The 14,956-nt window shown below is 27.3% G+C and overlaps 1 long non-coding RNA gene across 2 annotated transcripts; it reads left to right on the top strand.

The window, feature by feature from the left end:
- Positions 1-693: 693 nt before the first annotated feature.
- Positions 694-10,653, top strand: LOC136087625 (uncharacterized). 2 transcript variants are annotated; one of them, XR_010641944.1, is made up of 4 exons: positions 694-1,663; positions 4,527-4,616; positions 4,951-5,018; positions 10,415-10,653. It is a non-coding gene; the product is annotated as an uncharacterized LOC136087625 (long non-coding RNA). The 2 variants fall into 2 exon arrangements; XR_010641943.1 differs by having other exon boundaries at positions 697-4,616.
- The last annotated feature ends 4,303 nt before the right edge of the window (positions 10,654-14,956 follow it).

Raw genomic sequence — 14,956 nt, 5'->3', positions numbered from 1 at the left:
AGTGGAAACAAATATGTAATTTTAGCTTGGATTTCTTCTATTCCAATTAAAAAATGCTTTAGAAAGTGGAAATAGAAAATTACTTTAAGGGTCAGATTGTACTAATTTTATAACAGCAAAATCAGTTATTGTAAAAGTACGTACTCAACATGCTAAGCTTGTGCTGCAGCTAAATATTGATGTAGAAGTAAATGATAACCATGACTGTCTTTTATGTCTTGAAGATTTAGAAGATAGGAAAATTTATATTATTTACAATTTTAAATTAAATATTGAAATGTTATATTCAACAGCGTTCCATTGAAAAAATTGGAGATAATACAATTACATATTATAAATAATATGGAACTTATTTAAATTAAGTTTAAATAAGGGAGGACTAACTATTGCATCTGGCTCTTTCTTTCAAACGTCTTTATTTTGCTATTTTTTTTTTTATTTATTTGATAAAAAAGTTTGCAGTACATTTCTGATTCAACATTTTTTATTTATTGCATAGTTATATAGATTTTCTATTTCAAAGAAACAATGCCAAACACTGACTGACAATTTTTAAAAAACTTTGCATTACTTCACACTCTCAAAAGTAATAAAGAAAATAAACTCAGAGAAAGCTTCTGTAAAAGTTTTTTTTCTTATATAGTACAAAACTTTTTTTTTTTACGTTACTTATAATTTCTTATAAATTAAAAACTTCAATTAAATATTGAATTTTACAAATATTTTATTAAAAGACAAATATTAAATTCAAGTTATTAAAAAGTTGTTGATTAACCTCAAAAAAATACATTTGCAATTAAGAAATTAAGAAATTTTTCAAACAGATTGTTAACTACTTGTAAGTTTAATCTTAGAAAAGTAAAACTTAACTCACCTTGTTAAGCAACTTTAACTAACCCGCCATTTTTTTTTATTTTTTTTTAATATGTCGTCAGTTAAAAAGTAAAGAAGGTCTTGGAATAGAGCTATCACCGGATTTCAAAAAATACATCTTAGATTTTGTTACACAACTGTGCAGCTCTGAAAACTCAATAATTATACAAATTACACTATCAGCCTTGTTCAGAAATTACAAATAATACAAACACATCTTGCTTTTTTTTATTCAAAAGAAACAACCCAGTAGGCATGCAACGTTTTATTCACGTATCGACCACGTGTATTTTAGGTGACCTCATCAAGGTGACTATTTTACGTGAATAAAACGTAAAAATTACGTTTTCGCTATGTTTTTTTCAAAAGTGCCATTCGTAACATTTTTTTATTAGCTGTAAAAACGAATCACTTTTAAGGCGTTTGTGATTACAAACGTGGAAAAAAATTTTTTGCTGTATTTATTACTTTTTATGCTATAGTTTTCATTTTCATTTTATTAATTTATATTTATTTTAATTTTATCATATTATATTAGTTTTATATAGCAGTTTTAAAATAATTTAAAAATAAATTCCTAATTAGTATACAAACATCCCTTATAACGTCGCAATGCAATTAAGACATTATTAATAAAGTCACGTAAATATTTCAGAATTCAATATCCAAGTTTAAAGAAACAGTTAAAACAAAGACAATAAATTTCTTCAAAAATGTAGATCCAATTGGATTCGTTTATTCAAGATGATTCTCGGATTGTAACACAAAAAAGGTCAAACTCTAGTACAAGGTGTGCTTTTTTTCTACTTGATGATACATCATTTTAGACTTTCTAATTTGTCCATCTAGTATAATTAGTTTAATAGTAGTAAGTAAGAAATCCTTAGAAGCTTATTGGTTTCTTTATATGTGTGTATATGTTATACGATTTGAAAAATTTTTATGTTATATCAGATGTTATACATATCACTTTGGTATATTTGGGTATTAGGCTTGAATAGATATAGATACTTTGTTATGCATACTTTTATTTTTATAATTATTATACTATGTATAGTTATAGAATTAAAATTATGTATAACAAAGTATTGTCAAATTAGGTAACAAATAAATACGTTGTTTTGAAGGTATATATTTATCAATTTGAATTGTAAGATTTTGAGTTATCTTGCAAATTACTGTAAGATAACTCAGAATCCAGTTGCATAATCCAACAAAATATAAATAAAATAAAATTCTCGCCCCATGGTTTAGTATTTCCACAACTTCCTAGAAAAAAAATTATAAATTTCAACATAAAAGTAGTGATTTTATATCAGTTTTCCTTTTCCTAGGTGAGATGCTTTTATCACTACTAAGGAACCACGCTGAGGCTCCTTAGCCAAATAAATCTGGTATGGGTATGCAATAAAAAATATATTTTCTGCAAATATATTTTTCTTTTAATATTTTTGTGCGCATTTGACAAAAATAACAACTAAGTAAATCAACATTTTCTAGATCAGCTATTTAAAGCTGTTTAGTGGGCAGTCACCTTTGCACCTTTTTAGTTAATGTATGAAAAAGTTGATTCAAAAAAATATAACAAAATACAATAATTTTTAAACTAGATTTTGTTATCAATAAAACATGGAAGCTGATTAACCAGCTTAGGGGTTTGTAAAAAAAAAAAATTATTTTAGATAATTATTTAATAACAGATAATAATATTTGTTTAAGATTTGATTCAATATATTTTAGCTACATTTGGAACTTTCTTTATTCGCAATAAAAACCTCGATTAGTAACGTGCTAAAATATTTTTTGTATTTATTTTAGTAACCGTTTTTTGTTTTAGTCTTATAATAATTTAAAAACAAATTACTGTACGGTATAGACGCACGCCAGCAATTAAAGATATCAGACATGTTTTTATTTAAACATTTTAACATTTAGAAAAGTTTAATAGTTAAATCTGTTTTAACTAATCAATACATTGGTATGGCGCCAAATATGTTTCTAAAAGTCATAATATGTTTCTATTAAGCAGCCTAAAAAATAATTATTTAGTAAGACTTTACCACTGCTTAGTACACTCTACTAATAATAAGTAGAGTGTCAGAATTGGAATGTAAAGACATTGAAAACTTTTCTCAAATTGATAAACTCATTTTAAAACTCACATCACCCTCAACAGTTTAAAACTGAAAATGTTTTATTAGCAACAAAAGGTAAAATTAAAAAGAAAGACAAAACAAGCAGCGTTTCAGATTGAAGTTATTTGTTCAATAATAAGAAGTACAGTAAATTGACAGAAGAAATAAAGCTTACACGAGATTTAATAGACTTAAGTATAAAAGAAGGTAGGTGAACGAGATAAAAATATTACTGTTTTTTGTGATGGAAAACAAAGTGAAAAGATTGTTCAATCAAACTTTGCCACATAAGGGGATCCGAGTTAAGTCTTTTTCTAATATTAAAAAATTTCAATAAGTTTTTAAAATATAATGAAAATGCACACTTATAAAACTTGTGGAAAATAATGAAATTTTTTTTGTTTTTCCTATTCAGAGTGTTTTTTTACTGTTTAATACTTTTTTTTTTTATGTTTAAAAATTTTTTTTGTTTAATCTTGCTTGTTTAATTTAATTTTATTTATTTTCAAATTATATTTTTATTGCTTATTTATGTTTCAGCGCAGCGGCGCTAAAACATAAATAAACAATGAAAATATAATATAAAAATAAGTACATACATAGACTGATTAGGGAAATCATGCAGGGAGTTTAAATACATTTACTGACAATGTGGGGTGAGGTAGGGTTAGAGATAGATGCAGCAAAGTAAACATCAACTGATTATGGAGAGCAAGTAAGGAGTGTATATACATCCACTGTGGGTTTTGGTAGGGGCAGTAGCCTATTAAGTTAAAAAAAAAAAAGTAAATTTTAAGGTTTTTTCTGGTCTTTTATATAAGCTTAACAAAAAAATGCCTGTGTAACTTTCATAGGAAAATTTAAAGTCGACCAACATAGTAAATATATTTATGTATGCATGTATTATTTTTTTTAATTATAACATTTTAACTTATCTTTAACATCATGAACGCACAGAACATCTGGGTTTTTTTCTTCATTCCTATTCAAGCTGAATTTTATTTATCTTTTAATGTAGATGATCTCCCAGTATTTAAGTTTCACTCAACTTTAGTCAATTGCAATATCTGATTTAGAGTTTGAACATTGATTTATTGGGCGTTGCTGAAATCCTAAAGTACCCTGTTGAAAATATTTCATTTACTTCATGACTTGTTGGTGTATGCAACTATATTCTGAGTTGAATTTTCAGAACCTGGTATTTATAAGTGACCTAATATGACAATTTATAAGTGACATAATTTATAAGTGACCTAATTTGACTTTATAATACATACTTTTAGTTTTATACTTAATATATTATATATAATTTGGGGTAGGTGAAGGTTTCTGCAGCAAAAAGAGCCTTAAGATAAAAAATATCACCAAGGAGAAGGCAAACTATATAAAATCCCCACTATAATGTTGTGTGCTGGTAACAAATCTGGTAACAATTACAATATTTGCAAACTGCTTTATTCTTCCAAAATTTTTGTGAGCATTCTGAAATAACAGCTAATGTAGTTCAAAACCTTGTAGGTTAGTCGTTTAAAGCAACTAGCAACTTGGTGGGCAGCTTTGTAGGTCAGCTATTTAAAGCAACTTGGTGGGCAGTCACCTTTGTACCAAGTAAGTTAATGTACAAAACTTGTGCAAATATAAGAAGATAGAAAACAGAGGAAACGAATTGTTTAATAAGAATTTATCATACGGTGATTCCAGGAATGTTTTTCTCTAATATTGATCCCACCACCACACACATCAGTTGTTTACTTTTGAGATGTGTACATGAAATTTATATAGATATACAATTTTTTTTTAACTTGAGTCTTTGATTTCTGTTTTTCTTTTTTTTTTTGTTATTGCTATTGTCAACTTTTTTGCTATTTATTTATATCCTTTATTATCTTTTAGCAATCAGTGTATAAACTTTTTTTTTATTATATTGTTTTTTCTTTTACAGCAGAAAATTAATTTGTTATATATGAAAAAATACAGACACAACAAATTCGATATATGAAAAATTAGAAGGTAAATTACTTTTTTTATTTGTTTATATTTTTTATTGTATGTAGGATTGTTTTTTTAAAACTTTTTAATGACGTTTTAGATCAAAGCAAACAAATAGCAACCAAGGGGTTAAAGTGATTGCGAATCAAAAATTCCGTAAAAAATTCTGGTCTTTAAATTTTTAGTTCCTTAAAAAACCGTGAACTCAGTTTTTATGGATCTTAAAAATCAACTATAACTAATTTCATTAAGACTCTCATATCTTACATGTTTAAAGTATTACTTTTATAAAACAGCTGTAAATCTAGCTAGATTAACCACTGTATTATGTATTTGTATTTATATAGCTAGGTAAATACAAATACAGAGAAAGCAAATACAGGAATCAAGTACTTAATGTTATATGACAAAAATTTAAAGAAATATAAATAAGTTAAATAAAGTACATTAAATATAACCTACATCAAACTTTGATTTATTTGAAATTTATGTATGTAGCTTTGATGATCAAACCTGCATCAAACCACCAACTTCATCACACAACGAACTTCTTAAGTGCTTACAAATATACGAAAACATTGATACAAGCGGTACTGCAACTTAAACTCTATTATAATATTTTTTGGTTGATTTTAAGATTTAGGCGGGTTTTTTTGAAATGTGAAACTTAACAAATCAGAGTGCAATCATATATTATTTAACTAGATGTTTAACTTGCGGGATTTTATTAGACAAAAAATGAAGCCGCTTTTTTTGTTTATTACAATAGTCTGCCATTTGTAAAAAGGCCAAAAGTTGAAGCCGAAGTGTGGAATAAAAGTTAAAAATGTAAGTCAAAAGTTCCCAATAAAAGATAATTCAAAAACAAGTTTTAACAATTATAAAATACATATAAAAGTTATTATATAAACCTATGTTTATTAAAAAGTATTTTAATTCATAAAAATGCTTCAAAAGCGTTTGTCGTTTTACTTTTCTATTCAAAACTTTAATTCCTTTTTAATCGAAAATAAAATTAGGAATCATAAGTTATTATTTTACAAGTATTATAATTTTCGCTTAACACTTTTACGTAAATAGTATTTAAATTTAAAATATTTTTACTTCATTTAAGAAAAGAAACGTCAAAAATATTTGTTTTCAAATTTAATCCGCCATTTGTAAAAAGGGCAAAAAGCGGCTTTACTTTGCGGATCGATGTTAGACATCTATTTATATAATACATCATTGATCAGAGTGGAAAAACTTAGTTAGATTGCAATCTCTGATTTTATATTCCTTTCTAGAATAAAATATAGTAATGTTTAAAAAAAAATTTATTTTATTTTAAAACTTTTTTATCATAGAAGTATAAAGAAATTTTTTCTTTAAAACATCCCTCTTCTATTAAACAGCGCCGTAGCATAGGCGGCAGAGCACTCCCTTAAACTTGTCATTGAGGCCCCAAAATTTTAAAAATCTTATATTATTAGTTATTACTAAAAAAAAATTGTCAATTTTAGTAAAGGGTCCTCTAAAGTTTGAAAAAGGGTCCCTAATATTGTTGTTTTTTCCCTCTCCCAACACCGGATTAAGAGGGCCGTGAAGGCAATCTAGTAATGGCTCTAATTTTAAGAAATTTCTTCTAATAAAACATTTTAACGTCTTTAGGTAAATACTTTTATGAATAATATAGACGCAATAACGTCTTCAGGTAATTATTTTTAAATGCTTCACTTGTTTTTCCCTCTGTTAGAATCCGTTAGCCATATTTAACTTTAACTTCCAAAATTGGCTAAGAATAAGAAATAAATACTTCAAAAAAAAAGTTATTCTACGAATAAATTACACATGGGCGACGGGGACCATTATAGTTCAAATAGTGGGGGGCATGGGCAGGGCCGTAAAGAGCCAAGACATGCCCCAGGCAAATTTTTTTGTGGGCCCTACCTTGGCTGAAATTAGGCACCATGTAATGCCAAGTTGGCTAAAATATTTTTTTATCTCCCTATTTTTTCTTACGGGCCCTTAAACATACTGGATCCCGGGACAATATAGCCCCTGAGCTCCCCTCTTTACGGCCATGGTCCTGGGAGGCATGTTGTATATTTACTCCAGAAGTCTTATATAATTAAAAAACTGATAAAATTTTAATGAGTGGATTGTTTTAAAAAGTTAAATATTTCCAATGTTAAAAAGTTTGTTAGGTGAATACTACTTGAAAACGTGGAAAAATATATTTACATCATATATAATTATAGAAAGTATGTTTTCTGACATTAACAGAGTAAAATCGGATTGGAGAAACAAACTATCTCGTGATCGTCTTGTATCTCTTTTGCGAATAAGCAAAGAAGGATGCAGCATCAAGAAATTAAACCCAACTCCTGCTTTAGATGCATAGTTTAAAGATAGAATAAGAAAACTATCTGCTGCTCCTCATCGCTATCCGGAAAAACGAAAAAAAATCTGCCGATGCAAATTATATCGATCTTTCTCTATTAATAATATCAGATTTAGAAAGAGAAAGTGATAGTGATAAATCTGATGTATAAACTTATTTTGCTATATTTTTTTACATAAAATTCGTACTGATTGAGTTTATTATTAAATTATTTTTTATATTTAAAACTGTCTTCAAAATGCACTTTAAAGTCGTAAAAACATAAAAGTCATTAAAAATAAATTATATGCGTATATGGTTTGGCATAGTAGTAATTGTTATTTTTTATATTTGGAGAATTTTGAACCACAACATTTTTTTTAAATGTTATATTCTTCTTATTCATAACAAATTACATAAGTAAATAAAAATATGAATACTTGTTTAATATTCTATAATAAAAAAGAAAAGAAAAACGGTGTTAGGATAAGACGGAGCAAAATGAGACAGCGGGGCAAAATGAGACAGATTGCATTTATAACAATCCTAAACTCGCAGTTTATTGTTTTAATGGCTTTCAAAAGTTTAATCGTGTTCTTAAAGTCACTTTGAAATGAAGAAGATGAAGAGCACGACAACCATTTCATCTCTTGGCTGTATGACAATTACGATTTTTGATGTGATGTTGTTTTAGTTTTTCTCAGTGTTTTTTTATCTTACGGAGTGGAAAAAAATTTTATATTTAAAGTTAGTGTTTTATTATCATCTTTAGGCATTGCTCCTTCACTTCCATATACTGATATTTTATTTCTATGACAAAATTGTCAGGAAATTACACAATTTCGATGCCAACATGTTGGGGGGCAAAACGAGACGTTTTGTTTTTTTTTATTTTGCCGATATCACCCATGTTTATTTAGAAAGTTAAATATGGTTAGAAACTATAAGAAAAACTGAATGTTGCAATTTTTCTGAGTAGGGCACGTTATGTTAAAATAAAAGAAATCTCTTTGAGAATAGCTCCTTTGACATTTATCGCAAATAAAGATGCTTTACACAGAAGGATTTAAAGAAAATTAAAGAGTTTAGACTATTATGCATAAAAAATAACTTGGTTCATTTAATTATTGCGAGATGACATTAAAATTTAAGTATTGGCAAATGATACTGAAAGTTAATTAGTTAACTACATAAAAGAAATGCATTGTCTATAAGTGATGTTCAACGAGTTGCCAGTATGTTGAAAAGTCCATAATAGTTCATCCATTTAATAAGTATAATGGTGTTGCAGGAAGAGATTTTTTAAGATTGTAAGCGGGTTTTTAAAGAGACATCCTAACCTTTCAATCAGAAAGCCTTAAGGGTTGTCCTTAAATTGTGCTTATGGTTTAAACAGCAGTTCAGTGAACATTTATTTCAATGATATAGAAGCTGTTATGAAAAAGTACAAGTTTGAACCTCATCAAACTTTTATCTGTGATGAATTAGGCATTAAAACTGTTCATAAATCTGTCAAAGTTGTAACAATGAAACGAAAAAATTGTGTTTTTTCTGTAACTGGTGGTGAAGAAGGTGTAACGAAAACTGTTGTTTTAAACCGCTTAAAACTTTTTATAATATATAATGTGGATCATGGTTACATGAGCATCTTGGACAAAAATAACAAATGATCAACTTAGAGGTATATTCTCTAATGCATATCATAAAGCTACCTCTGTAGAAGTTGCCTGTTCTGGCTTTCATACATCTGAAATTTATCTTTTGTGTCGGGATAAAATCCCAGACATTAGGTTTAACAATGACAAAAGATCTAATGCCAACTTGCATAAATCTGATAAAATTGATTTACAAGTTAATTCAAGCATCTTATTACCTTTGTCATCAAGATGTTCAGAAAATATTAATTTTAATATAGTAATACCCTGCTTTTTTAATATTTTAGCTATTTCAAAGATTACTTTATTACCCAGAAAAGGAGAAGAATCACAGATAATAATAGCATTATAGAAAATCACGATTTGAATCCTCTGAAAAATCAAAAAGGTAAAAGAAAAAGTTAAAAAGTTCAAAAATAAAAAATAAATAGGCATTAGGAAATAGTAAAGAAAGAATTAAAAATTTAGGTATTGAAAACTGTAAATGTTTTTGTAATGGATTATGGAGTATGGCTGCAAAAGTATTGAAACAGAGTCAATGTTTAAAGTATACAACTTAGGCTCATTCAAACTGATATTAGTTTCTGTTAATACTGGTGAAGCATTATGTGATTTATGTGACTAGTGATAGTGTATTTGATTATATGATTAACTATTTACAGTTTGATTGTGTATTATATTTGTTTGATTATATATATTGTATTATTATTAGCTGTATTATATTATAAAATATTTATCTTGCTAAACCTCTTAAAAAGCTGTTTTGTTTATCATTATTTATTTAAATTACTTATTAAAATCTGTCTCACTTTGCTCCACATAGCGGGGCAAAATGAGACTGGATAAGTGTTGTCAATAAATGATCTTTGGTGACCAAACCACTGCATTTTTGCAACTCATATTTTGTAAGGTTATAGTAGGATGGTAGAAGATTTGAAAAATATCAAGTTTTTTTTTCAAAAGTTCTTAGACGGTCTGTATTAGAAAAATTAGAGCTTAAGTGTCTCATTTTGCCCCTCATTTCACTACTTATAATTACAAACTCTTTTATAATATATATGTTTATCTTAATACAATATTTTTATTATTTACATATTTTAGTTTATAAATATAATAACAAACATAACTAAAAAATGATCAAAATAAGTTATTTGAATTTAGAAAAATTACAAAACTTCAGAAACGTTTACTAGCATGAACTTCTTGAATCCACAATTTGTAAAACTGTTACGAATGGTCCGAAAAAAACGCAAAAATGGTTTTCAAGAAAAACAAAATTTGAAGACCAGAAACTTTAAGGGAGTTTTCAATTTGCGATCACTTAATTCGCCCCTTGGCAACACTAAAAAATTATTTAATATTCATAATTATTATTTAAGATATTAATTGTTTTTTTATAGCTAAATTTGGTGTCGCTAGCTATTATGGGAGAAAATATCGATTGATTCATGAAATAAAATTTGAAGCATGCTCTTTTTAAGCTGGAAGCAGATGAGTTTGAAACTTTTACTCATTCGATGTAAGAATTATATTTGAACAAAAATACAGCATTTATTGCAAATATAAAATGTTTATGTCAAGAACTAATTTACTGACTAATAAAACTATGTAATTTAATATGTATAAAATATTTCCTAGACGTTGTTCTTTTCTTTTTTAAACGAATTCAAAAGCTCGCAACTTTAAAGCATAATTATTGCAATTAACAAATATTTTTGGTGCCTTTGAAACTCATGGGGACCAAAAAGTCACCTAAATGTCACGTCTCAAAAGTAATGCGAAATACGCGTTTTTGTCACATTGCTCTGCCTGCTGGGAAAAGCCCTTGATTGTTTTTATGAAAAAACCTCTCAGTCTGTACACAAAAATATAAAACAATAAAGAGATTTGCAACGTTTAAACTTAAAAAATTACGTACATTTGTTGATTAATTATCTATTAATAATCTAAATTAATTAATTAACTAACTATTATTATAGACTCCTAATTTAAAGAAGCTTTATAAGTAGAAATTTAATACATTTTCACTTAACGAAAGTAGTTGCTTAAGTTTTGCTTTGAATTGGGTAAAGAAAATAATTAATTATTAGTTCATTATTTAGTATTATGTTTCACAAATTTGGTTCTCGTTTTACAATAAAGAATTTTATTGCGGAATAATAAGTTTTGGATTGAATATTATTGTATTTTGAAAATCCAGTAGGGTATATGTGATTTATTTTTTAAAAATTAAATAAAATAAGATAGGTAATATATTTTTATCAAGTTTGAACATGAAAACAAGAATATGATAGAGGTTTAAATTTATATACATTTAGAATATTGAGTTCATTAAGTAGTATTTGTGTGTGTGAGAAGCGATCTACGTTTGAAACTATCCTTATATATCTGTTTTTGTTTGCTAAGCAGTTTTTTTTTTTTATTTTCGTTGCTTTAGTGCTGCATCAAGCAATTTTCGCATAACTTAAGTAGCAATGAATAAAAGAAAAGTAAACTTTTTTTAATTAAAATTGATTTAATAACTGCTTAGCTTTGTACATTATATATAACTTTTTTGATATTTTATTTTTAACTACACCTATATGTTCCCTCAAGGTTACATTTTTGTCTCGAAACACACCTACATTTAAACCATATTTTAACATTAGGCAAATTAAACATAAATAACAAAGAAGGATATAACCTCAATATCGAACTAAAAAAAATAAAAAAATAATATTACACATAGACATTAAATTTGCATAAAATATATAATCCTTAAAATAAAAATATAAAATATACAACACCAGTTTATGAAAACAGAACGAAAGAAATGGCAAAAATAGAACTTAAAAACATTTCTATATTAAAAGGTTGATAACTTTAAACATGATGCATTGGATTAATAACTATACTAATTAAGGTATATTTTGCACTATTCTTTTTTTCAGTTGTTCTTAAAGGAAAAAAAAAAATTTAATTACAGTACAAATGATATAAAGCAGTGGCGGATCCAGCATTTTTGTGATCTTTGAGATAGCTAACTTCCAGACATGGAGATAACTTCAAACATTTTTATGTTTATACCTATATCAAATAATGAGGGTTTGCAAAAAATTGCGGTGATTCAAGACTTGGAACAAAAAAGCTCCAAAATTTTTGCTACACCTGCCCCAAACGTGAGAGCAACAAGTTGATGAAATATTTTTTGTATTATTCTCAACTAGACTTATATTCATAGATAATTTTTAAGTTTCATAGTATTATCTCTCAGCGTTCAGAAATTATGACCATAAAAAAATTACAACCCCCTCAAATTGAGGGGGTTTAAACTTTATATGGTCATAATTTTTGAACGCTTAGAGATATTATTATGAAACTTAATAATTATCGATGAATATAAGTCTAGTTAAAAACAATACAAAAAATATTTTATTAACTTGTTGCTCTCACGTTTGGGGCAGGTGTAGCAAAAATTTTGGAGCTTTTTTGTTCCCAGCCTCCAATCACCGCAACTTTAAAGCCTATGTAAAAACTCAAATACTTGATAACTGGCCGGGTGCTGCCAGATTTGAGGCAGCTTATTTGCCAAAAAAATGCAACGTTTTAATCCTCTCTTTAGCTTCAACACATAAAAAAGTTGCGCTTTTTTCGTGATTTGGTCAACAAACATCTTGTTTGTTTCAGTTTCATCAACAACTGCCTTGCTTACCCATGGTACTTACTATCTAAACAAATTGGCTTGAATGACTAACTTTACATTTGCTCACGAAATACACCCGGTGCTGTCTAATTCAAGTGCTACTTAACCCTATTTTTTCGTAAAAAATGATTTTAACTAACCATATTGTAAATCACTCGATAAGATGTTGGTGCAATAATGGTATTGTGTGTTAATAACAGCAATTATGCATCTGAAAGTTAAATAGAGATTTTTTTAAGTTAAAAATGCTATCAAAATTTTTTTAAATCTGTCCTAATTATCACCTCCCCCCTATAAAATCAATAAACCTGCATCTAAACTACACAGATCAACAACAACAAAAAATTTTTCTGGTTCCGAGCAAACAATTTGTTTTTTGTATAGCATTTCTCATTTTGATTTCAAATATACAACTCATTTTTAACCATCACGTCAAGTTGTAAAGATATTTAGGTTCAAATCTTTAGTATTTGGGGTCCCTAATGTTATTGAAAAAAAAGTTATTCAAAAGTAAGTCAACCTGGGTCTCAAAAGAAGCTTATTTTCATAGAGATTTTAGAAAACATAAATATTTTTTCTTAAAATTTATTGACAAAAAAACTATGTGAAAAAATCCTAGACTCTTAAAAAAATATCAACAGAATGTTATTCTTTTGTTGAAAAAAATATCAACAGAATGTTATTCTTTTGTTGAAAAAAATATCAACAGAATGTTATAACTTTTTTTTTGACAATATTAGAGACTTTACCCTAAATACTTAAAATTTGAACCTAAATATCTTTACAACTTGACGTGATGGTAAAAAAAGAGTTGCATATTTGAAATCAAAATAAGAAATGCTATACAAAAAAACAAATTGTTTGCTTGGAACCAGAAAAAATATTTTTTTTGTTGACCTGTGTTATCATCTCCCCCTAATAAATTAGTCAGTATAAGATGGTGCGGTAATTTTATTTAGTGATAGAGATAAAAATTTAATAACTATAAACAATTAGTCAAATATTAACATGAAAATTCTCTACAAATATTTTTACTTTTGTCTAAATTATCAACTCCGCTCTAGTTAATTAATCAGTATAAGGTGTTATAATGTTATTTAGTGATAGATATTATACAACTGTAAATAATAATTCATTTATTTACTTAAAAATACTCTAAAAAGTTCTTTATATCCGTCTAACTCATCACCTCCCCCCAAGTAAATCACTAAACTTGCGCCTAAATTATCACTACCCCCCTCTCTCTAGTAAATCACTAAAATTGTTTCTGAATTATTTTGCCTCACCTTGTAAATCACTAAATTGCAGCTGAGTTATCAACTCCGTTTTTGTAAATCACTAAAATTACGTCTGAATTATCACATCCCACCTTGTAAATCACAAGATTGTAAGTTAAATGTTTTTTGTAACATGTTTTTTTTTTTTTAACAATCTCTGGTATGATAACACTGGTCAACAATGAATTTGCACCAGCTTTAATTTAAGACTTACTAGATGTAGTTTTTCACGCTGATTCTAAATCTGTGTTTAGTTTTTCTCCAGCTCGTCTGAATCTTGAGATAATGTATGTGTGTTTTTTGCACTAATATATAGTTTCAGTGTGAAGTATACTAATGTTTCTTTATTTTCCGGGTAATTATTTCAATAAAATTAACTTATATAATGCTTAGATATTGCAAAAGTTCACCAGACGCCTTTTGCTACATTTGTGGGCAATTTACATTGTCAGGGCAGCGAAAGAAAATCACTCTAGAAATCTCGAAAATTTACAAGCTGTTTTTTGGTTGTCCTTTGGTAGATCAAGATAAAACTAGGGCACCGATTGTGGCTTATTATAGTTGTTGCAGCTTATTACGAGATTGGATCAACAAACAAACGTCTTCTTTTCGATTTGCTATACCGATGATTGTTTTTTTTTTGGCGAACGGACGTGTTTGTGAACGGACTTGTTTTTATCAATCTTATTAAAAAATTAAAATATGGATTTGACGTTAAAAAACATCGAAAAGTTAATAACAACAAGGCTTGATGAACAAAAAACTCTTATACTATCAGAAACAAGCAAACTATTAAAAGAACAAGAACAAAACTTTATATTAATAATAAGTGGGAACTTAAAAATTCTCGCAGAACGACTCGACAAACTTGAATATGAAGCAATAGAAAGCAATTCAAAAGGTGCTACCATTGAAAGAGAAATTTACGAAATTAAAGAGAGCTTGAACTTTCAAGAAGAAAATATAAATAAAAAAACGGAAAA

The sequence above is a fragment of the Hydra vulgaris genome, chromosome 11 (assembly GCF_038396675.1).
Source record: "Hydra vulgaris chromosome 11, alternate assembly HydraT2T_AEP".
NCBI lineage: Eukaryota > Metazoa > Cnidaria > Hydrozoa > Anthoathecata > Hydridae > Hydra > Hydra vulgaris.
Note: the sequence above shows the minus strand (reverse complement) of the source record. Positions and strands in the feature narration are given on the sequence as shown.